Raw genomic sequence first — 21,737 nt, forward strand, 5'->3', positions numbered from 1 at the left:
ATTGAACCCGGCCTCCCACATGGCCGGCTAGATTTCTACCACTGAACCACCAATGATCCACAGATACTTAATTTTAGACTTACTCGTACTTTAGTGTACAAAACAAAGCAGGAGAGTCAGGATGCCTTGCCTTGCCATCACCACAACTCCTCGGTTACCAAGCATTGCTAACTCAGTCGGTAAAGCATGAGACTCTTAATCTCAGGGTCGTGGGTTCGAGCCCCACATTGGGCGGATGTTTTTTTTCTTTTCCTGTACCATTGTATGTGGAACACTGTCAACTTGCACCACCACAGCGCAAATGGCTGTCCTCACTTTCACAAAATGCACTGCCATATCAGCAAAAACTCAGGACTGCATTGGCCGGGAATCGAACCCATGACTCCCGCGTGGAAGGCGAGAATTCTACCACTGAACCACCAATGCTCCACAGGTACTTAATTTTACACTTACTCGTGTACTTTAGTGTATGAAACAAAGCAGGAGTGTCAGGATGCCTTGCCTTGCCTTGCCATCACCTCCATACATTCGCAACCAAGCCTGGCTAGCTCAGTCGGTAGAGCATGAGACTCTTAATCTCAGGGTCGAGGGTTCGAGCCCCACGTTGGGCGGATGTTTTTTCTTTTCCTGTACCATTGTATGTGGAACACTGTAAACTTGCACCACCACAGCGCAAATAGCTGTCCTCACTTTCACAAAATACACTGCCATATCAGCAAAAACTCAGGACTGCATTGGCCGGGAATCAATTCCGGGCCTCACGCGTGGCAGGCGAGAATTCTACCACTGAACCACCAATGCTCCACAGATGCCTAATTTTACACTTACTCATGTACTTTAGTGTATAAAACAAAGCAGGAGTGTCAGGATGCCTTGCCTTGCCATCACCTCCAAGCCTACGTAACCAAGCCTGACTAGCACAGTCGCTAGAGCATAAGACTATTAATCTTAGGGTCATGTATTTGAGCTCCATGTTGGGCAGTTGTTTTTTTCTCTTCCTGTACCATTGTATGTGGAACAGTGTATACTTGCATCACCACAGTGCAAATGGCTGTCCTCACTTTCACAAAATGCACTGCCCTATCAGCAAAAACTCAGGAATGTATTGACCGGGAATTGAACCCGGCCTCCCACGTGGCCGGCTAGATTTCTACCACTGAACCACCAATGATCCACAGATGCTTAATTTTAGACTTACTCATGTACTTTAGTGTACAAAACAAAGCAGGAGAGTCAGGATGCCTTGCCTTGCCATCACCACATCTCCTCAGTTACCAAGCATTGCTAACTCTGTCGGTAAAGCATGAGGCTCTTAATCTCAGGGTCGTGGGTTCGAGCCCCACATTGGGCGGATGTTTTTTTTCTTTTCCTGTACCATTGTATGTGGAACACTGTCAACTTGACCACGACAGCACAAATGGCTGTCCTCACTTTCACAAAATGCACTGCCATATCAGCAAAAACTCAGGACTGCATTGGCCGGGAATCGAACCCGGGCCTCCCACATGGCAGGCGAGAATTCTACCACTGAACCACCAATGCTCCACAGATACTTAATTTTACACTTACTCGTGTACTTTAGTGTATGAAACAAAGCAGGAGTGTCAGGATGCCTTGCCTTGCCATCACCTCCATACATTCTCAACCAAGCCTGGCTAGCTCAGTCGGTAGAGCATGAGACTCTTAATCTCAGGGTTGTGGGTTCGAGCCCCACGTTGGGCGGATGTTTTTTCTTTTCCTGTACCATTGTATGTGGAACACTGTATACTTGCACCACAACAGCGCAAATGGCTGTCCTCACTTTCACAAAATACACTGCCATAACAGGAAAAACTCAAGACTGCATTGGCCGGGAATCGATACCGGGCCTCACGCGTGGCAGGCGAGAATTCTACCACTGAACCACCAATGCTCCACAGATGCCTTATTTTACACTTACTCATGTACTTTAGTGTATAAAACAAAGCAGGAGTGTCAGGATGCCTTGCCTTGCCATCACCTCCAAGCCTAAGTAATCAAGCCCGACTAGCACAGTCGCTAGAGCATAAGACTATTAATCTTAGGGTCATGTATTTGAGCTCCATGTTGGGTAGTTGTTTTTTTCTCTTCCTGTACCATTGTATGTGGAATAGTGTATACTTGCATCACCACAGCGAAAATGGCTGTCCTCACTTTCACAAAATGCACTGCCCTCTCAGCAAAAACTCAGGAATGTATTGACCGGGAATTGAACCCGGCCTCCCACGTGGCCGGCTAGATTTCTACCACTGAACCACCAATGATCCACAGATACTTCATTTTAGACTTACTCATGTACTTTAGTGTACAAAACAAAGCAGGAGAGTCAGGATGCCTTGCCTTGCCATCACCACAGCTCCTTGGTTACCAAGCATTGCTAACTCAGTCGGTAAAGCATGAGACTCTTAATTTCAGGGTCGTGGGTTCGAGCCCCACATTGGGCGGATGTTTTTTTTCTTTTCCTGTACCATTGTATGTGGAACACTGTCAACTTGCACCACCACAGCGCAAATGGCTGTCCTCACTTTCACAAAATGCACTGCCATATCAGCAAAAACTTAGGCCTCCCGCGTGGAAGGCGAGAATTCTACCACTGAAACACCAATGCTCCACAGGTACTTAATTTTACACTTACTCGTGTACTTTAGTGTATGAAACAAAGCAGGAGTGTCAGGATGCCTTGCCTTGCCATCACCTCCATACGTTCTCAACCAAGCCTGGCTAGCTCAGTCGGTAGAGCATGAGACTCTTAATCTCAGGGTTGTGGGTTCGAGCCCCATGTTGGGCGGATGTTTTTTCTTTTCCTGTACCATTGTATGTGGAACACTGTCAACTTGCACCACCACAGCGCAAATGGCTGTCATCACTTTCACAAAATGCACTGCCATATCAGCAAAAACTCAGGACTGCATTGGCCGGGAATCGAACCCAGGACTCCCGCGTGGAAGGCGAGAATTCTACCACTGAACCACCAATGCTCCACAGGTACTTAATGTTACACTTACTCGTGTACTTTAGTGTATGAAACAAAGCAGGAGTGTCAGGATGCCTTGCCTTGCCTTGCCATCACCTCCATACATTCGCAACCAAGCCTGGCTAGCTCAGTCGGTAGAACATGAGACTCTTAATCTCAGGGTCGTGGGTTCGAGCCCCACGTTGGGCGGATGTTATTTCTTTTCCTGTACCATTGTATGTGGAACACTGTCAACTTGCACCACCACAGCGCAAACAGCTGTCCTCACTTTCACAAAATACACTGCCATATCAGCAAAAACTCAGGACTGCATTGGCCGGGAATTGATTCCGGGCCTCACGCGTGGCAGGCGAGAATTCTACCACTGAACCACCAATGCTCCACAGATGCCTAATTTTACACTTACTCATGTACTTTAGTGTATAAAACAAAGCAGGAGTGTCAGGATGCCTTGCCTTGCCATCACCTCCAAGCCTACGTAACCAAGCCCGACTAGCACAGTCGCTAGAGCATAAGACTATTAATCTTAGGGTCATGTATTTGAGCTCCATGTTGGGCAGTTGTTTTTTTCTCTTCCTGTACCATTGTATGTGGAACAGTGTATACTTGCATCACCACAGCGCAAATGGCTGTCCTCACTTTCACAAAATGCACTGCCCTATCAGCAAAAACTCAGGAATGTATTGACCGGGAATTGAACCTGGCCTCCCACGTGGCCGGCTAGATTTCTACCACTGAACCACCAATGATCCACAGATGCTTAATTTTAGACTTACTCATGTACTTTAGTGTACAAAACAAAGCAGGAGAGTCAGGATGCCTTGCTTTGCCATCACCACAACTCCTCGGTTACCAAGCATTGCTAACTCAGTTGGTAAAGCATGAGACTCTTAATCTCAGGGTCGTGGGTTCGAGCCCCACATTGGGCGGATGTTTTTTTTCTTTTCCTGTACCATTGTATGTGGAACACTGTCAACTTGCACCACCACAGCGCAAATGGCTGTCCTCACTTTCACAAAATGCACTGCCATATCAGCAAAAACTCAGGACTGCATTGGCCGGGAATCGAACACGGGCCTCCCGCGTGGCAGGCGAGAATTCTACCACTGAATCACCAATGCTCCACAGGTACTTAATTTTACACTTACTCATGTACTTTAGTGTATGAAACAAAGCAGGAGTGTCAGGATGCCTTGCCTTGCCTTGCCATCACCTCCATACATTCGCAACCAAGCCTGGCTAGCTCAGTCGGTAGAGCTTGAGATTCTTAATCTCAGGGTCGTGAGTTTGAGCCCCTCGTTAGGCGGATGTTTTTTCTTATCCTGTACCATTGTATGTGGAACACTGTCAACTTGCACCACCACAGCGCAAATGGCTGTCCTCACTTTCACAAAATACACTGCCATATCAGCAAAAACTCAGGAGTGCATTGGCCGGGAATCGATTCCGGGCCTCACGCGTGGCAGGCGAGAATTCTACCACTGAACCACAGATGCCTAATTTTACACTTACTCATGTACTTTAGTGTATAAAACAAAGCAGGAGTGTCAGGATGCCTTGCCATCACCTCCAAGCCTACGTAACCAAGCCCGACTAGCACAGTCGCTAGAGCATAAGACTATTAATCTTAGGGTCATGTATTTGAGCTCCATGTTGGGCAGTTGTTTTTTTCTCTTCCTGTACCATTGTATGTGGAACAGTGTATACTTGCATCACCACAGCGCAAATGGCTGTCCTCACTTTCACAAAATGCACTGCCCTATCAGCAAAAACTCAGGAATGTATTGACCGGGATTTGAACCCAGCCTCCCACGTGGCCGGCTAGATTTCTACCACTGAACCACCAATGATCCACAGATGCTTAATTTTAGACTTACTCATGTACTTTAGTGTACAAAACAAAGTAGGAGAGTCAGGATGCCTTGCCTTGCCATCACCACAACTCCTCAGTTACCAAGCATTGCTAACTCAGTCGGTAAAGCATGAGGCTCTTAATCTCAGGGTCGTGGGTTCGAGCCCCACATTGGGCGGATGTTGTTTTTCTTTTCCTGTACCATTGTATGTGGAACACTGTCAACTTGCACCACCACAGCGCAAATGGCTGTCCTCACTTTCACAAAATGCACTGCCATATCAGCAAAAACTCAGACTGCATTGGCCGGGAATCGAACCCGGGCCTCCCGCGTGGCAGGCGAGAATTCTACCACTGAACCACCAATGCTCCACAGATACTTAATTTTACACTTACTCGTGTACTTTAGTGTATGAAACAAAGCAGGAGTGTCAGGATGCCTTGCCTTGCCATCACCTCCATGCGTTCTCAACCAAGCCTGGCTAGCTCAGTCGGTAGAGCATAAGACTCTTAATCTCAGGGTTGTGGGTTCGAGCCCCACGTTGGGCGGATGTTTTTTCTTTTCCTGTACCATTGTATGAGGAACACTGTATACTTGCACCACAACAGCGCAAATGGCTGTCCTCACTTTCACAAAATACACTGCCATATCAGCAAAAACTCAGGACTGCATTGGCCGGGAATCGATTCCGGGCCTCACGCGTGGCAGGCGAGAATTCTACTATTGAACCACCAATGCTCCACAGATGCCTAATTTTACACTTACTCATGTACTTTAGTGTATAAAACAAAGCAGGAGTGTCAGGATGCCTTGCCTTGCCATCACCTCCAAGCCTACGTAACCAAGCCCGACTAGCACAGTCGCTAGAGCATAAGACTATTAATCTTAGGGTCATGTATTTGAGCTCCATGTTGGGCAGTTGTTTTTTTCTCTTCCTGTACCATTGTATGTGGAACAGTGTATACTTGCAATACCACAGCGCAAATGGCTGTCCTCACTTTCACAAAATGCACTGCCCTATCAGCAAAAACTCAGGAATGTATTGACCGGGAATTGAACCCGGCCTCCCACGTGGCCGGCTAGATTTCTACCACTGAACCACCAGTGATCCACAGATGCTTAATTTTAGACTTACTCATGTACTTTAGTGTACAAAACAGAGCAGGAGAGTCAGGATGCCTTGCCTTGCCATCACCAAAACTCCTCGGTTACCAAGCATTGCTAACTCAGTCGGTAAAGCATGAGACTCTTAATCTCAGGTTCGTAGGTTCGAGCCCCACATTGGGCGGATGTTTTTTTTCTTTTCCTGTACCATTGTATGTGGAACACTGTCAACTTGCACCACCACAGCGCAAATGGCTGTCCTCACTTTCACAAAATACACTGCCATATCAGCAAAAACTCAGGACTGCATTGGCCGGGAATCAAACCCGGGCCTCCCGCGTGGCAGGCAAGAATTCTACCACTGAACCACCAATGCTTCACAGATACTTAATTTTACACTTACTCATGTACTTTAGTGTATGAAACAAAGCAGGAGTGTCAGGATGCCTTGCCTTGCCATCACCTCCATACGTTCTCAACCAAGCCTGGCTAGCTCAGTCGGTAGAGCATGAGACTCTTAATCTCAGGGTTGTGGGTTCGAGCCCCACGTTGGGTGGATGTTTTTTCTTTTCCTGTACCATTGTATGTGGAACACTGTATACTTGCACCACAACAGCGCAAATGGCTGTCCTCACTTTCACAAAATACACTACCATATCAGGAAAAACTCAAGACTGCATTGGCCGGGAATCGATTCCGGGCCTCACGCGTGGCAGGCGAGAATTCTACCACTGAACCACCAATGCTCCACAGATGCCTTATTTTACACTTACTCATGTACTTTAGCGTATAAAACAAAGCAGGAGTGTCAGGATGCCTTGCCTTGCCATCACCTCCAAGCCTACGTAATCAAGCCCGACTAGCACAGTCGCTAGAGCATAAGACTATTAATCTTAGGATCATGTATTTGAGCTCCATGTTGGGCAGTTGTTTTTTTCTCTTCCTGTACCATTGTATGTGGAACAGTGTATACTTGCATCACCACAGCGAAAATGGCTGTCCTCACTTTCACAAAATGCACTGCCCTATCAGCAAAAACTCAGGAATGTATTGACCGGGAATTGAACCCGGCCTCCCACATGGCCGGCTAGATTTCTACCACTGAACCACCAATGATCCACAGATACTTAATTTTAGACTTACTCGTACTTTAGTGTACAAAACAAAGCAGGAGAGTCAGGATGCCTTGCCTTGCCATCACCACAACTCCTCGGTTACCAAGCATTGCTAACTCAGTCGGTAAAGCATGAGACTCTTAATCTCAGGGTCGTGGGTTCGAGCCCCACATTGGGCGGATGTTTTTTTTCTTTTCCTGTACCATTGTATGTGGAACACTGTCAACTTGCACCACCACAGCGCAAATGGCTGTCCTCACTTTCACAAAATGCACTGCCATATCAGCAAAAACTCAGGACTGCATTGGCCGGGAATCGAACCCATGACTCCCGCGTGGAAGGCGAGAATTCTACCACTGAACCACCAATGCTCCACAGGTACTTAATTTTACACTTACTCGTGTACTTTAGTGTATGAAACAAAGCAGGAGTGTCAGGATGCCTTGCCTTGCCTTGCCATCACCTCCATACATTCGCAACCAAGCCTGGCTAGCTCAGTCGGTAGAGCATGAGACTCTTAATCTCAGGGTCGAGGGTTCGAGCCCCACGTTGGGCGGATGTTTTTTCTTTTCCTGTACCATTGTATGTGGAACACTGTCAACTTGCACCACCACAGCGCAAATAGCTGTCCTCACTTTCACAAAATACACTGCCATATCAGCAAAAACTCAGGACTGCATTGGCCGGGAATCAATTCCGGGCCTCACGCGTGGCAGGCGAGAATTCTACCACTGAACCACCAATGCTCCACAGATGCCTAATTTTACACTTACTCATGTACTTTAGTGTATAAAACAAAGCAGGATTGTCAGGATGCCTTGCCTTGCCATCACCTCCAAGCCTACGTAACCAAGCCTGACTAGCACAGTCGCTAGAGCATAAGACTATTAATCTTAGGGTCATGTATTTGAGCTCCATGTTGGGCAGTTGTTTTTTTCTCTTCCTGTACCATTGTATGTGGAACAGTGTATACTTGCATCACCACAGTGCAAATGGCTGTCCTCACTTTCACAAAATGCACTGCCCTATCAGCAAAAACTCAGGAATGTATTGACCAGGAATTGAACCCGGCCTCCCACGTGGCCGGCTAGATTTCTACCACTGAACCACCAATGATCCACAGATGCTTAATTTTAGACTTACTCATGTACTTTAGTGTACAAAACAAAGCAGGAGAGTCAGGATGCCTTGCCTTGCCATCACCACATCTCCTCAGTTACCAAGCATTGCTAACTCAGTCGGTAAAGCATGAGGCTCTTAATCTCAGGGTCGTGGGTTCGAGCCCCACATTGGGCGGATGTTTTTTTTCTTTTCCTGTACCATTGTATGTGGAACACTGTCAACTTGACCACCACAGCACAAATGGCTGTCCTCACTTTCACAAAATGCACTGCCATATCAGCAAAAACTCAGGACTGCATTGGCCGGGAATCGAACCCGGGCCTCCCACATGGCAGGCGAGAATTCTACCACTGAACCACCAATGCTCCACAGATACTTAATTTTACACTTACTCGTGTACTTTAGTGTATGAAACAAAGCAGGAGTGTCAGGATGCCTTGCCTTGCCATCACCTCCATACATTCTCAACCAAGCCTGGCTAGCTCAGTCGGTAGAGCATGAGACTCTTAATCTCAGGGTTGTGGGTTCGAGCCCCACGTTGGGCGGATGTTTTTTCTTTTCCTGTACCATTGTATGTGGAACACTGTATACTTGCACCACAACAGCGCAAATGGCTGTCCTCACTTTCACAAAATACACTGCCATAACAGGAAAAACTCAAGACTGCATTGGCCGGGAATCGATACCGGGCCTCACGCGTGGCAGGCGAGAATTCTACCACTGAACCACCAATGCTCCACAGATGCCTTATTTTACACTTACTCATGTACTTTAGTGTATAAAACAAAGCAGGAGTGTCAGGATGCCTTGCCTTGCCATCACCTCCAAGCCTAAGTAATCAAGCCCGACTAGCACAGTCGCTAGAGCATAAGACTATTAATCTTAGGGTCATGTATTTGAGCTCCATGTTGGGTAGTTGTTTTTTTCTCTTCCTGTACCATTGTATGTGGAATAGTGTATACTTGCATCACCACAGCGAAAATGGCTGTCCTCACTTTCACAAAATGCACTGCCCTATCAGCAAAAACTCAGGAATGTATTGACCGGGAATTGAACCCGGCCTCCCACGTGGCCGGCTAGATTTCTACCACTGAACCACCAATGATCCACAGATACTTCATTTTAGACTTACTCATGTACTTTAGTGTACAAAACAAAGCAGGAGAGTCAGGATGCCTTGCCTTGCCATCACCACAGCTCCTTGGTTACCAAGCATTGCTAACTCAGTCGGTAAAGCATGAGACTCTTAATTTCAGGGTCGTGGGTTCGAGCCCCACATTGGGCGGATGTTTTTTTTCTTTTCCTGTACCATTGTATGTGGAACACTGTCAACTTGCACCACCACAGCGCAAATGGCTGTCCTCACTTTCACAAAATGCACTGCCATATCAGCAAAAACTTAGGCCTCCCGCGTGGAAGGCGAGAATTCTACCACTGAAACACCAATGCTCCACAGGTACTTAATTTTACACTTACTCGTGTACTTTAGTGTATGAAACAAAGCAGGAGTGTCAGGATGCCTTGCCTTGCCATCACCTCCATACGTTCTCAACCAAGCCTGGCTAGCTCAGTCGGTAGAGCATGAGACTCTTAATCTCAGGGTTGTGGGTTCGAGCCCCATGTTGGGCGGATGTTTTTTCTTTTCCTGTACCATTGTATGTGGAACACTGTCAACTTGCACCACCACAGCGCAAATGGCTGTCATCACTTTCACAAAATGCACTGCCATATCAGCAAAAACTCAGGACTGCATTGGCCGGGAATCGAACCCAGGACTCCCGCGTGGAAGGCGAGAATTCTACCACTGAACCACCAATGCTCCACAGGTACTTAATGTTACACTTACTCGTGTACTTTAGTGTATGAAACAAAGCAGGAGTGTCAGGATGCCTTGCCTTGCCTTGCCATCACCTCCATACATTCGCAACCAAGCCTGGCTAGCTCAGTCGGTAGAACATGAGACTCTTAATCTCAGGGTCGTGGGTTCGAGCCCCACGTTGGGCGGATGTTATTTCTTTTCCTGTACCATTGTATGTGGAACACTGTCAACTTGCACCACCACAGCGCAAACAGCTGTCCTCACTTTCACAAAATACACTGCCATATCAGCAAAAACTCAGGACTGCATTGGCCGGGAATCGATTCCGGGCCTCACGCGTGGCAGGCGAGAATTCTACCACTGAACCACCAATGCTCCACAGATGCCTAATTTTACACTTACTCATGTACTTTAGTGTATAAAACAAAGCAGGAGTGTCAGGATGCCTTGCCTTGCCATCACCTCCAAGCCTACGTAACCAAGCCCGACTAGCACAGTCGCTAGAGCATAAGACTATTAATCTTAGGGTCATGTATTTGAGCTCCATGTTGGGCAGTTGTTTTTTTCTCTTCCTGTACCATTGTATGTGGAACAGTGTATACTTGCATCACCACAGCGCAAATGGCTGTCCTCACTTTCACAAAATGCACTGCCCTATCAGCAAAAACTCAGGAATGTATTGACCGGGAATTGAACCTGGCCTCCCACGTGGCCGGCTAGATTTCTACCACTGAACCACCAATGATTCACAGATGCTTAATTTTAGACTTACTCATGTACTTTAGTGTACAAAACAAAGCAGGAGAGTCAGGATGCCTTGCTTTGCCATCACCACAACTCCTCGGTTACCAAGCATTGCTAACTCAGTTGGTAAAGCATGAGACTCTTAATCTCAGGGTCGTGGGTTCGAGCCCCACATTGGGCGGATGTTTTTTTTCTTTTCCTGTACCATTGTATGTGGAACACTGTCAACTTGCACCACCACAGCGCAAATGGCTGTCCTCACTTTCACAAAATGCACTGCCATATCAGCAAAAACTCAGGACTGCATTGGCCGGGAATCGAACACGGGCCTCCCGCGTGGCAGGCGAGAATTCTACCACTGAATCACCAATGCTCCACAGGTACTTAATTTTACACTTACTCATGTACTTTAGTGTATGAAACAAAGCAGGAGTGTCAGGATGCCTTGCCTTGCCTTGCCATCACCTCCATACATTCGCAACCAAGCCTGGCTAGCTCAGTCGGTAGAGCTTGAGATTCTTAATCTCAGGGTCGTGAGTTCGAGCCCCTCGTTAGGCGGATGTTTTTTCTTATCCTGTACCATTGTATGTGGAACACTGTCAACTTGCACCACCACAGCGCAAATGGCTGTCCTCACTTTCACAAAATACACTGCCATATCAGCAAAAACTCAGGAGTGCATTGGCCGGGAATCGATTCCGGGCCTCACGCGTGGCAGGCGAGAATTCTACCACTGAACCACAGATGCCTAATTTTACACTTACTCATGTACTTTAGTGTATAAAACAAAGCAGGAGTGTCAGGATGCCTTGCCATCACCTCCAAGCCTACGTAACCAAGCCCGACTAGCACAGTCGCTAGAGCATAAGACTATTAATCTTAGGGTCATGTATTTGAGCTCCATGTTGGGCAGTTGTTTTTTTCTCTTCCTGTACCATTGTATGTGGAACAGTGTATACTTGCATCACCACAGCGCAAATGGCTGTCCTCACTTTCACAAAATGCACTGCCCTATCAGCAAAAACTCAGGAATGTATTGACCGGGATTTGAACCCAGCCTCCCACGTGGCCGGCTAGATTTCTACCACTGAACCACCAATGATCCACAGATGCTTAATTTTAGACTTACTCATGTACTTTAGTGTACAAAACAAAGTAGGAGAGTCAGGATGCCTTGCCTTGCCATCACCACAACTCCTCAGTTACCAAGCATTGCTAACTCAGTCGGTAAAGCATGAGGCTCTTAATCTCAGGGTCGTGGGTTCGAGCCCCACATTGGGCGGATGTTGTTTTTCTTTTCCTGTACCATTGTATGTGGAACACTGTCAACTTGCACCACCACAGCGCAAATGGCTGTCCTCACTTTCACAAAATGCACTGCCATATCAGCAAAAACTCAGACTGCATTGGCCGGGAATCGAACCAGGGCCTCCCGCGTGGCAGGCGAGAATTCTACCACTGAACCACCAATGCTCCACAGATACTTAATTTTACACTTACTCGTGTACTTTAGTGTATGAAACAAAGCAGGAGTGTCAGGATGCCTTGCCTTGCCATCACCTCCATACGTTCTCAACCAAGCCTGGCTAGCTCAGTCGGTAGAGCATGAGACTCTTAATCTCAGGGTTGTGGGTTCGAGCCCCACGTTGGGCGGATGTTTTTTCTTTTCCTGTACCATTGTATGTGGAACACTGTATACTTGCACCACAACAGCGCAAATGGCTGTCCTCACTTTCACAAAATACACTGCCATATCAGGAAAAACTCAAGACTGCATTGGCCGGGAATCGATTCCGGGCCTCACGCGTGGCAGGCGAGAATTCTACCACTGAACCACCAATGCTCCACAGATGCCTTATTTTACACTTACTCATGTACTTTAGCGTATAAAACAAAGCAGGAGTGTCAGGATGCCTTGCCTTGCCATCACCTCCAAGCCTACGTAATCAAGCCCGACTAGCACAGTCGCTAGAGCATAAGACTATTAATCTTAGGGTCATGTATTTGAGCTCCATGTTGGGCAGTTGTTTTTTTCTCTTCCTGTACCATTGTATGTGGAACAGTGTATACTTGCATCACCACAGCGAAAATGGCTGTCCTCACTTTCACAAAATGCACTGCCCTATCAGCAAAAACTCAGGAATGTATTGACCGGGAATTGAACCCGGCCTCCCACATGGCCGGCTAGATTTCTACCACTGAACCACCAATGATCCACAGATACTTAATTTTAGACTTACTCGTACTTTAGTGTACAAAACAAAGCAGGAGAGTCAGGATGCCTTGCCTTGCCATCACCACAACTCCTCGGTTACCAAGCATTGCTAACTCAGTCGGTAAAGCATGAGACTCTTAATCTCAGGGTCGTGGGTTCGAGCCCCACATTGGGCGGATGTTTTTTTTCTTTTCCTGTACCATTGTATGTGGAACACTGTCAACTTGCACCACCACAGCGCAAATGGCTGTCCTCACTTTCACAAAATGCACTGCCATATCAGCAAAAACTCAGGACTGCATTGGCCGGGAATCGAACCCATGACTCCCGCGTGGAAGGCGAGAATTCTACCACTGAACCACCAATGCTCCACAGGTACTTAATTTTACACTTACTCGTGTACTTTAGTGTATGAAACAAAGCAGGAGTGTCAGGATGCCTTGCCTTGCCTTGCCATCACCTCCATACATTCGCAACCAAGCCTGGCTAGCTCAGTCGGTAGAGCATGAGACTCTTAAACTCAGGGTCGAGGGTTCGAGCCCCACGTTGGGCGGATGTTTTTTCTTTTCCTGTACCATTGTATGTGGAACACTGTCAACTTGCACCACCACAGCGCAAATAGCTGTCCTCACTTTCACAAAATACACTGCCATATCAGCAAAAACTCAGGACTGCATTGGCCGGGAATCAATTCCGGGCCTCACGCGTGGCAGGCGAGAATTCTACCACTGAACCACCAATGCTCCACAGATGCCTAATTTTACACTTACTCATGTACTTTAGTGTATAAAACAAAGCAGGAGTGTCAGGATGCCTTGCCTTGCCATCACCTCCAAGCCTACGTAACCAAGCCTGACTAGCACAGTCGCTAGAGCATAAGACTATTAATCTTAGGGTCATGTATTTGAGCTCCATGTTGGGCAGTTGTTTTTTTCTCTTCCTGTACCATTGTATGTGGAACAGTGTATACTTGCATCACCACAGTGCAAATGGCTGTCCTCACTTTCACAAAATGCACTGCCCTATCAGCAAAAACTCAGGAATGTATTGACCGGGAATTGAACCCGGCCTCCCACGTGGCCGGCTAGATTTCTACCACTGAACCACCAATGATCCACAGATGCTTAATTTTAGACTTACTCATGTACTTTAGTGTACAAAACAAAGCAGGAGAGTCAGGATGCCTTGCCTTGCCATCACCACATCTCCTCAGTTACCAAGCATTGCTAACTCAGTCGGTAAAGCATGAGGCTCTTAATCTCAGGGTCGTGGGTTCGAGCCCCACATTGGGCGGATGTTTTTTTTCTTTTCCTGTACCATTGTATGTGGAACACTGTCAACTTGACCACCACAGCACAAATGGCTGTCCTCACTTTCACAAAATGCACTGCCATATCAGCAAAAACTCAGGACTGCATTGGCCGGGAATCGAACCCGGGCCTCCCACATGGCAGGCGAGAATTCTACCACTGAACCACCAATGCTCCACAGATACTTAATTTTACACTTACTCGTGTACTTTAGTGTATGAAACAAAGCAGGAGTGTCAGGATGCCTTGCCTTGCCATCACCTCCATACATTCTCAACCAAGCCTGGCTAGCTCAGTCGGTAGAGCATGAGACTCTTAATCTCAGGGTTGTGGGTTCGAGCCCCACGTTGGGCAGATGTTTTTTCTTTTCCTGTACCATTGTATGTGGAACACTGTATACTTGCACCACAACAGCGCAAATGGCTGTCCTCACTTTCACAAAATACACTGCCATAACAGGAAAAACTCAAGACTGCATTGGCCGGGAATCGATACCGGGCCTCACGCGTGGCAGGCGAGAATTCTACCACTGAACCACCAATGCTCCACAGATGCCTTATTTTACACTTACTCATGTACTTTAGTGTATAAAACAAAGCAGGAGTGTCAGGATGCCTTGCCTTGCCATCACCTCCAAGCCTAAGTAATCAAGCCCGACTAGCACAGTCGCTAGAGCATAAGACTATTAATCTTAGGGTCATGTATTTGAGCTCCATGTTGGGTAGTTGTTTTTTTCTCTTCCTGTACCATTGTATGTGGAATAGTGTATACTTGCATCACCACAGCGAAAATGGCTGTCCTCACTTTCACAAAATGCACTGCCCTATCAGCAAAAACTCAGGAATGTATTGACCGGGAATTGAACCCGGCCTCCCACGTGGCCGGCTAGATTTCTACCACTGAACCACCAATGATCCACAGATACTTCATTTTAGACTTACTCATGTACTTTAGTGTACAAAACAAAGCAGGAGAGTCAGGATGCCTTGCCTTGCCATCACCACAGCTCCTTGGTTACCAAGCATTGCTAACTCAGTCGGTAAAGCATGAGACTCTTAATCTCAGGGTCGTGGGTTCGAGCCCCACATTGGGCGGATGTTTTTTTTCTTTTCCTGTACCATTGTATGTGGAACACTGTCAACTTGCACCACCACAGCGCAAATGGCTGTCCTCACTTTCACAAAATGCACTGCCATATCAGCAAAAACTTAGGCCTCCCGCGTGGAAGGCGAGAATTCTACCACTGAAACACCAATGCTCCACAGGTACTTAATTTTACACTTACTCGTGTACTTTAGTGTATGAAACAAAGCAGGAGTGTCAGGATTCCTTGCCTTGCCATCACCTCCATACGTTCTCAACCAAGCCTGGCTAGCTCAGTCGGTAGAGCATGAGACTCTTAATCTCAGGGTTGTGGGTTCGAGCCCCATGTTGGGCGGATGTTTTTTCTTTTCCTGTACCATTGTATGTGGAACACTGTCAACTTGCACCACCACAGCGCAAATGGCTGTCATCACTTTCACAAAATGCACTGCCATATCAGCAAAAACTCAGGACTGCATTGGCCGGGAATCGAACCCAGGACTCCCGCGTGGAAGGCGAGAATTCTACCACTGAACCACCAATGCTCCACAGGTACTTAATGTTACACTTACTCGTGTACTTTAGTGTATGAAACAAAGCAGGAGTGTCAGGATGCCTTGCCTTGCCTTGCCATCACCTCCAATGATTCGCAACCAAGCCTGGCTAGCTCAGTCGGTAGAACATGAGACTCTTAATCTCAGGGTCGTGGGTTCGAGCCCCACGTTGGGCGGATGTTATTTCTTTTCCTGTACCATTGTATGTGGAACACTGTCAACTTGCACCACCACAGCGCAAACAGCTGTCCTCACTTTCACAAAATACACTGCCATATCAGCAAAAACTCAGGACTGCATTGGCCGGGAATCGATTCCGGGCCTCACGCGTGGCAGGCGAGAATTCTACCACTGAACCACCAATGCTCCACAGATGCCTAATTTTACACTTACTCATGTACTTTAGTGTATAAAACAAAGCAGGAGTGTCAGGATGCCTTGCCTTGCCATCACCTCCAAGCCTACGTAACCAAGCCCGACTAGCACAGTCGCTAGAGCATAAGACTATTAATCTTTGGGTCATGTATTTGAGCTCCATGTTGGGCAGTTGTTTTTTTCTCTTCCTGTACCATTGTATGTGGAACAGTGTATACTTGCATCACCACAGTGCAAATGGCTGTCCTCACTTTCACAAAATGCACTGCCCTATCAGCAAAAACTCAGGAATGTATTGACCGGGAATTGAACCCGGCCTCCCACGTGGCCGGCTAGATTTCTACCACTGAACCACCAATGATCCACAGATGCTTAATTTTAGACTTACTCATGTACTTTAGTGTACAAAACAAAGCAGGAGAGTCAGGATGCCTTGCCTTGCCATCACCACATCTCCTCAGTTACCAAGCATTGCTAACTCAGTCGGTAAAGCATGAGTCTCTTAATCTCAGGGTCGTGGGTTCGAGCCCCACATTGGGCGGATGTTTTTTTTCTTTTCCTGTACCATTGTATGTGGAACACTGTCAACTTGACCACCACAGCGCAAATGGCTGTCCTCACTTTCACAAAATGCACTGCCATATCAGCAAAAACTCAGGACTGCATTGGCCGGGAATCGAACCCGGGCCTCCCGCGTGGCAGGCGAGAATTCTACCACTGAACCACCAATGCTCCACAGATACTTAATTTTACACTTACTCGTGTACTTTAGTGTATGAAACAAAGCAGGAGTGTCAGGATGCCTTGCCTTGCCATCACCTCCATACATTCTCAACCAAGCCTGGCTAGCTCAGTCAGTAGAGCATGAGACTCTTAATCTCAGGGTCGTGGGTTCGAGCCCCACGTTGGGCGGATGTTTTTTCTTTTCCTGTACCATTGTATGTGGAACACTGTATACTTGCACCACAACAGCGCAAATGGCTGTCCTCACTTTCACAAAATACACTGCCATAACAGGAAAAACTCAAGACTGCATTGGCCGGGAATCGATTCCGGGCCTCACGCGTGGCAGGCGAGAATTCTACCACTGAACCACCAATGCTCCACAGATGCCTTATTTTACACTTACTCATGTACTTTAGTGTATAAAACAAAGCAGGAGTGTCAGGATGCCTTGCCTTGCCATCACCTCCAAGCCTACGTAACCAAGCCCGACTAGCACAGTCGCTAGAGCATAAGACTATTAATCTTTGGGTCATGTATTTGAGCTCCATGTTGGGCAGTTGTTTTTTTCTATTCCTGTACCATTGTATGTGGAATAGTGTATACTTGCATCACCACAGCGCAAATGGCTGTCCTCACTTTCACAAAATGCACTGCCCTATCAGCAAAAACTCAGGAATGTATTGACCGGGAATTGAACCCGGCCTCCCACGTGGCCGGCTAGATTTCTACCACTGAACCACCAATGATCCACAGATACTTCATTTTAGACTTACTCATGTACTTTAGTGTACAAAACAAAGCAGGAGAGTCAGGATGCCTTGCCTTGCCATCACCACAGCTCCTCGGTTACCAAGCATTGCTAACTCAGTCGGTAAAGCATGAAACTCTTAATCTCAGGGTCGTGGGTTCGAGCCCCACATTGGGCGGATGTTTTTTTTCTTTTCCTGTACCATTGTATGTGGAACACTGTCAACTTGCACCACCACAGCGCAAATGGCTGTCCTCACTTTCACAAAATGCACTGCCATATCAGCAAAAACTCAGGCCTCCCGCGTGGAAGGCGAGAATTCTACCACTGAAACACCAATGCTCCACAGGTACTTAATTTTACACTTACTTGTGTACTTTAGTGTATGAAACAAAGCAGGAGTGTCAGGATGCCTTGCCTTGCCTTGCCATCACCTCCAAACATTTGCAACCAAGCCTGGCTAGCTCAGTCGGTAGAGCATGAGACTCTTAATCTCAGGGTCGTGGGTTCGAGCCCCACGTTGGGCGGATGTTTTTTCTTTTCCTGTACCATTGTATGTGGAACACTGTCAACTTGCACCACCACAGCGCAAATGGCTGTCCTCACTTTCACAAAATGCACTGCCATATCAGCAAAAACTCAGGACTGCATTGGCCGGGAATCGAACCCAGGACTCCCGCGTGGAAGGCGAGAATTCTACCACTGAACCACCAATGCTCCACAGGTACTTAATTTTCCACTTACTCGTGTACTTTAGTGTATGAAACAAAGCAGGAGTGTCAGGATGCCTTGCCTTGCCTTGCCATCACCTCCATACATTCGCAACCAAGCCTGGCTAGCTCAGTCGGTAGAGCATGAGACTCTTAATCTCAGGGTCGTGGGTTCGAGCCCCACTTTGGGCGGATGTTTTTTCTTTTCCTGTACCATTGTATGTGGAACACTGTATACTTGCACCACAACAGCGCAAATGGCTGTCCTCACTTTCACAAAATACACTGCCATAACAGGAAAAACTCAAGACTGCATTGGCCGGGAATCGATTCCGGGCCTCACGCGTGGCAGGCGAGAATTCTACCACTGAACCACCAATGCTCCACAGATGCCTTATTTTACACTTACTCATGTACTTTAGTGTATAAAACAAAGCAGGAGTGTCAGGATGCCTTGCCTTGCCATCACCTCCAAGCCTACGTAATCAAGCCCGACTAGCACAGTCGCTAGAGCATAAGACTATTAATCTTAGGGTCATGTATTTGAGCTCCATGTTGGGTAGTTGTTTTTTTCTCTTCCTGTACCATTGTATGTGGAATAGTGTATACTTGCATCACCACAGCGCAAATGGCTGTCCTCACTTTCACAAAATGCACTGCCCTATCAGCAAAAACTCAGGAATGTATTGACCGGGAATTGAACCCGGCCTCCCACGTGGCCGGCTAGATTTCTACCACTGAACCACCAATGATCCACAGATACTTCATTTTAGACTTACTCATGTACTTTAGTGTACAAAACAAAGCAGGAGAGTCAGGATGCCTTGCCTTGCCATCACCACAGCTCCTCGGTTACCAAGCATTGCTAACTCAGTCGGTAAAGCATGAGACTCTTAATCTCAGGGTCGTGGGTCCGAGCCCCACATTGGGCGGATGTTTTTTTTCTTTTCCTGTACCATTGTATGTGGAACACTGTCAACTTGCACCACCACAGCGCAAATGGCTGTCCTCACTTTCACAAAATGCACTGCCATATCAGCAAAAACTCAGGACTGCATTGGCCGGGAATCGAACCCAGGACTCCCGCGTGGAAGGCGAGAATTCTACCACTGAACCACCAATGCTCCACAGGTACTTAATTTTATACTTACTCGTGTACTTTAGTGTATGAAACAAAGCAGGAGTGTCAGGATGCCTTGCCTTGCCTTGCCATCACCTCCATACATTCGCAACAAAGCCTGGCTAGCTCAGTCGGTAGAGCATGAGACTCTTAATCTCAGGGTTGTGGGTTCGAGCCCCACGTTGGGTGGATGTTTTTTCTTTTCCTGTACCATTGTATGTGGAACACTGTCAACTTGCACCACCACAGCGCAAATAGCTGTCCTCACTTTCACAAAATACACTGCCATATCAGCAAAAACTCAGGACTGCATTGGCCGGGAATCGATTCCGGGCTTCCCGCGTGGCAGGCGAGAATTCTACCACTGAACCACCAATGCTCCACAGATACTTAATTTTACACTTACTCGTGTACTTTAGTTTATGAAACAAAGCAGGAGTGTCAGGATACCTTGCCTTGCCATCACCACAACTCCTCGGTTACCAAGCATTGCTAACTCAGTCGGTAAAGCATAAGACTCTTAATCTCAGGGTCGTGGGTTCGAGCCCCACATTGGGCGGATGTTTTTTTTCTTTTCCTGTACCATTGTATGTGGAACACTGTATACTTGCACCACCACAGCGCAAATGGCTGTCCTCACTTTCACAAAATACACTGCCATATCAGCAAAAACTCAGGACTGCATTGGCCGGGAATCGATTCCGGGCCTCACGCGTGGCAGGCGAGAATTCTACTACTGAACCACCAATGCTCCACAGATGCCTAATTTTACACTTACTCATGTACTTTAGTGTATAAAACAAAGCAGGAGTGTCAGGATGCCTTGCCTTGCCATCGCCTCCAAGCCTACGTAACCAAGCCCGACTAGCACAGTCGCAAGAGCATAAGACTATTAATCTTAGGGTCATGTATTTGAGCTCCATGTTGGGCAGTTGTTTTTTTCTCTTCCTGTACCATTGTATTTGGAACAGTGTATACTTGCATCACCACAGCGCAAATGGCTGTCCTCACTTTCACAAAATGCACTGCCCTATCAGCAAAAACTCAGGAATGTATTGACCGGGAATTGAACCCGGCCTCCCACGTGGCCGGCTAGATTTCTACCACTGAACCACCAATGATCCACAGATGCTTAATTTTAGACTTACTCATGTACTTTAGTGTACAAAACAAAGCAGGAGAGTCAGGATGCCTTGCCATCACCACAACGCCTCGGTTACCAAGCATTGCTAACTCAGTCGGTAAAGCATGAGACTCTTAATCTCAGGGTCGTGGGTTCGAGCCCCACATTGGGCGGATGTTTTTTTTTCTTTTCCTGTACCATTGTATGTGGAACACTGTCAACTTGCACCACCACAGCGCAAATGGCTGTCCTCACTTTCACAAAATGCACTGCCATATCAGCAAAAACTCAGGACTGCATTGGCCGGGAATCGAACCTGGGCCTCCCGCGTGGCAGGCGAGAATTCTACCACTGAACCACCAATGCTCCACAGATACTTAATTTTACACTTACTCGTGTACTTTAGTGTATGAAACAAAGCAGGAGTGTCAGGATGCCTTGGCTTGCCATCACCTCCATACATTCTCAACCAAGACTGGCTAGCTCAGTCGGTAGAGCATGAGACTCTTAATCTCAGGGTCGTGGGTTCGAGCCCCACGTTGGGCGGATGTTTTTTCTTTTCCTGTACCATTGTATGTGGAACACTGTATACTTGCACCACAACAGCGCAAATGGCTGTCCTCACTTTCACAAAATACACTGCCATATCAGGAAAAACTCAAGACTGCATTGGCCGGGAATCGATTCCGGGCCTCACGCGTGGCAGGCGAGAATTCTACCACTGAACCACCAATGCTCCACAGATGCCTTATTTTACACTTACTCATGTACTTTAGTGTATAAAACAAAGCAGGAGTGTCAGGATGCCTTGCCTTGCCATCACCTCCAAGCCTACGTAATCAAGCCCGACTAGCACAGTCGCTAGAGCATAAGACTATTAATCTTAGGGTCATGTATTTGAGCTCCATGTTGGGCAGTTGTTTTTTTCTCTTCCTGTACCATTGTATGTGGAACAGTGTATACTTGCATCACCAAAGCGCAAATGGCTGTCCTCACTTTCACAAAATGCACTGCCCTATCAGCA

General features: G+C 47.1%; 37 non-coding genes across 37 annotated transcripts; 19 read left to right on the forward strand and 18 right to left on the reverse strand.

Annotated features, from left to right (window-relative positions):
• Positions 1–355: 355 nt before the first annotated feature.
• On the reverse strand, positions 356–426 carry TRNAG-UCC (transfer RNA glycine (anticodon UCC)). Its single transcript has one exon. It is a non-coding gene; the product is annotated as a tRNA-Gly (tRNA).
• Positions 427–538: 112 nt separating this feature from the next.
• Positions 539–611, forward strand: TRNAK-CUU (transfer RNA lysine (anticodon CUU)). The gene has a single exon. It is a non-coding gene; the product is annotated as a tRNA-Lys (tRNA).
• An 860-nt stretch (positions 612–1,471) lies between these two features.
• On the reverse strand, positions 1,472–1,542 carry TRNAG-GCC (transfer RNA glycine (anticodon GCC)). The gene has a single exon. It is a non-coding gene; the product is annotated as a tRNA-Gly (tRNA).
• Positions 1,543–1,649: 107 nt separating this feature from the next.
• TRNAK-CUU (transfer RNA lysine (anticodon CUU)) lies at positions 1,650–1,722 on the forward strand. The gene has a single exon. It is a non-coding gene; the product is annotated as a tRNA-Lys (tRNA).
• A 1,011-nt stretch (positions 1,723–2,733) lies between these two features.
• Positions 2,734–2,806, forward strand: TRNAK-CUU (transfer RNA lysine (anticodon CUU)). The gene has a single exon. It is a non-coding gene; the product is annotated as a tRNA-Lys (tRNA).
• Positions 2,807–2,925: 119 nt separating this feature from the next.
• On the reverse strand, positions 2,926–2,996 carry TRNAG-UCC (transfer RNA glycine (anticodon UCC)). The gene has a single exon. It is a non-coding gene; the product is annotated as a tRNA-Gly (tRNA).
• A 112-nt stretch (positions 2,997–3,108) lies between these two features.
• TRNAK-CUU (transfer RNA lysine (anticodon CUU)) lies at positions 3,109–3,181 on the forward strand. The gene has a single exon. It is a non-coding gene; the product is annotated as a tRNA-Lys (tRNA).
• Positions 3,182–4,042: 861 nt separating this feature from the next.
• On the reverse strand, positions 4,043–4,113 carry TRNAG-GCC (transfer RNA glycine (anticodon GCC)). The gene has a single exon. It is a non-coding gene; the product is annotated as a tRNA-Gly (tRNA).
• A 1,029-nt stretch (positions 4,114–5,142) lies between these two features.
• TRNAG-GCC (transfer RNA glycine (anticodon GCC)) lies at positions 5,143–5,213 on the reverse strand. Its single transcript has one exon. It is a non-coding gene; the product is annotated as a tRNA-Gly (tRNA).
• A 107-nt stretch (positions 5,214–5,320) lies between these two features.
• On the forward strand, positions 5,321–5,393 carry TRNAK-CUU (transfer RNA lysine (anticodon CUU)). The gene has a single exon. It is a non-coding gene; the product is annotated as a tRNA-Lys (tRNA).
• An 861-nt stretch (positions 5,394–6,254) lies between these two features.
• TRNAG-GCC (transfer RNA glycine (anticodon GCC)) lies at positions 6,255–6,325 on the reverse strand. The gene has a single exon. It is a non-coding gene; the product is annotated as a tRNA-Gly (tRNA).
• Positions 6,326–6,432: 107 nt separating this feature from the next.
• TRNAK-CUU (transfer RNA lysine (anticodon CUU)) lies at positions 6,433–6,505 on the forward strand. Its single transcript has one exon. It is a non-coding gene; the product is annotated as a tRNA-Lys (tRNA).
• Positions 6,506–7,364: 859 nt separating this feature from the next.
• Positions 7,365–7,435, reverse strand: TRNAG-UCC (transfer RNA glycine (anticodon UCC)). The gene has a single exon. It is a non-coding gene; the product is annotated as a tRNA-Gly (tRNA).
• A 112-nt stretch (positions 7,436–7,547) lies between these two features.
• On the forward strand, positions 7,548–7,620 carry TRNAK-CUU (transfer RNA lysine (anticodon CUU)). The gene has a single exon. It is a non-coding gene; the product is annotated as a tRNA-Lys (tRNA).
• Positions 7,621–8,480: 860 nt separating this feature from the next.
• TRNAG-GCC (transfer RNA glycine (anticodon GCC)) lies at positions 8,481–8,551 on the reverse strand. Its single transcript has one exon. It is a non-coding gene; the product is annotated as a tRNA-Gly (tRNA).
• Positions 8,552–8,658: 107 nt separating this feature from the next.
• Positions 8,659–8,731, forward strand: TRNAK-CUU (transfer RNA lysine (anticodon CUU)). Its single transcript has one exon. It is a non-coding gene; the product is annotated as a tRNA-Lys (tRNA).
• Positions 8,732–9,742: 1,011 nt separating this feature from the next.
• Positions 9,743–9,815, forward strand: TRNAK-CUU (transfer RNA lysine (anticodon CUU)). The gene has a single exon. It is a non-coding gene; the product is annotated as a tRNA-Lys (tRNA).
• Positions 9,816–9,934: 119 nt separating this feature from the next.
• TRNAG-UCC (transfer RNA glycine (anticodon UCC)) lies at positions 9,935–10,005 on the reverse strand. Its single transcript has one exon. It is a non-coding gene; the product is annotated as a tRNA-Gly (tRNA).
• Positions 10,006–10,117: 112 nt separating this feature from the next.
• TRNAK-CUU (transfer RNA lysine (anticodon CUU)) lies at positions 10,118–10,190 on the forward strand. The gene has a single exon. It is a non-coding gene; the product is annotated as a tRNA-Lys (tRNA).
• An 861-nt stretch (positions 10,191–11,051) lies between these two features.
• TRNAG-GCC (transfer RNA glycine (anticodon GCC)) lies at positions 11,052–11,122 on the reverse strand. Its single transcript has one exon. It is a non-coding gene; the product is annotated as a tRNA-Gly (tRNA).
• A 1,029-nt stretch (positions 11,123–12,151) lies between these two features.
• Positions 12,152–12,222, reverse strand: TRNAG-GCC (transfer RNA glycine (anticodon GCC)). Its single transcript has one exon. It is a non-coding gene; the product is annotated as a tRNA-Gly (tRNA).
• Positions 12,223–12,329: 107 nt separating this feature from the next.
• TRNAK-CUU (transfer RNA lysine (anticodon CUU)) lies at positions 12,330–12,402 on the forward strand. The gene has a single exon. It is a non-coding gene; the product is annotated as a tRNA-Lys (tRNA).
• An 859-nt stretch (positions 12,403–13,261) lies between these two features.
• TRNAG-UCC (transfer RNA glycine (anticodon UCC)) lies at positions 13,262–13,332 on the reverse strand. The gene has a single exon. It is a non-coding gene; the product is annotated as a tRNA-Gly (tRNA).
• A 1,045-nt stretch (positions 13,333–14,377) lies between these two features.
• On the reverse strand, positions 14,378–14,448 carry TRNAG-GCC (transfer RNA glycine (anticodon GCC)). The gene has a single exon. It is a non-coding gene; the product is annotated as a tRNA-Gly (tRNA).
• A 107-nt stretch (positions 14,449–14,555) lies between these two features.
• Positions 14,556–14,628, forward strand: TRNAK-CUU (transfer RNA lysine (anticodon CUU)). The gene has a single exon. It is a non-coding gene; the product is annotated as a tRNA-Lys (tRNA).
• Positions 14,629–15,639: 1,011 nt separating this feature from the next.
• Positions 15,640–15,712, forward strand: TRNAK-CUU (transfer RNA lysine (anticodon CUU)). Its single transcript has one exon. It is a non-coding gene; the product is annotated as a tRNA-Lys (tRNA).
• Positions 15,713–15,831: 119 nt separating this feature from the next.
• TRNAG-UCC (transfer RNA glycine (anticodon UCC)) lies at positions 15,832–15,902 on the reverse strand. The gene has a single exon. It is a non-coding gene; the product is annotated as a tRNA-Gly (tRNA).
• A 112-nt stretch (positions 15,903–16,014) lies between these two features.
• On the forward strand, positions 16,015–16,087 carry TRNAK-CUU (transfer RNA lysine (anticodon CUU)). Its single transcript has one exon. It is a non-coding gene; the product is annotated as a tRNA-Lys (tRNA).
• An 860-nt stretch (positions 16,088–16,947) lies between these two features.
• On the reverse strand, positions 16,948–17,018 carry TRNAG-GCC (transfer RNA glycine (anticodon GCC)). Its single transcript has one exon. It is a non-coding gene; the product is annotated as a tRNA-Gly (tRNA).
• A 107-nt stretch (positions 17,019–17,125) lies between these two features.
• Positions 17,126–17,198, forward strand: TRNAK-CUU (transfer RNA lysine (anticodon CUU)). The gene has a single exon. It is a non-coding gene; the product is annotated as a tRNA-Lys (tRNA).
• A 1,016-nt stretch (positions 17,199–18,214) lies between these two features.
• TRNAK-CUU (transfer RNA lysine (anticodon CUU)) lies at positions 18,215–18,287 on the forward strand. The gene has a single exon. It is a non-coding gene; the product is annotated as a tRNA-Lys (tRNA).
• Positions 18,288–18,406: 119 nt separating this feature from the next.
• Positions 18,407–18,477, reverse strand: TRNAG-UCC (transfer RNA glycine (anticodon UCC)). The gene has a single exon. It is a non-coding gene; the product is annotated as a tRNA-Gly (tRNA).
• Positions 18,478–18,589: 112 nt separating this feature from the next.
• TRNAK-CUU (transfer RNA lysine (anticodon CUU)) lies at positions 18,590–18,662 on the forward strand. The gene has a single exon. It is a non-coding gene; the product is annotated as a tRNA-Lys (tRNA).
• Positions 18,663–19,523: 861 nt separating this feature from the next.
• Positions 19,524–19,594, reverse strand: TRNAG-UCC (transfer RNA glycine (anticodon UCC)). Its single transcript has one exon. It is a non-coding gene; the product is annotated as a tRNA-Gly (tRNA).
• A 112-nt stretch (positions 19,595–19,706) lies between these two features.
• Positions 19,707–19,779, forward strand: TRNAK-CUU (transfer RNA lysine (anticodon CUU)). The gene has a single exon. It is a non-coding gene; the product is annotated as a tRNA-Lys (tRNA).
• A 1,229-nt stretch (positions 19,780–21,008) lies between these two features.
• TRNAG-GCC (transfer RNA glycine (anticodon GCC)) lies at positions 21,009–21,079 on the reverse strand. Its single transcript has one exon. It is a non-coding gene; the product is annotated as a tRNA-Gly (tRNA).
• Positions 21,080–21,186: 107 nt separating this feature from the next.
• Positions 21,187–21,259, forward strand: TRNAK-CUU (transfer RNA lysine (anticodon CUU)). Its single transcript has one exon. It is a non-coding gene; the product is annotated as a tRNA-Lys (tRNA).
• Positions 21,260–21,737: the final 478 nt, after the last annotated feature.

This window comes from Pseudophryne corroboree, chromosome 3 (assembly GCF_028390025.1).
Source record: "Pseudophryne corroboree isolate aPseCor3 chromosome 3, aPseCor3.hap2, whole genome shotgun sequence".
Classification (NCBI taxonomy): Eukaryota; Metazoa; Chordata; class Amphibia; order Anura; family Myobatrachidae; genus Pseudophryne; species Pseudophryne corroboree.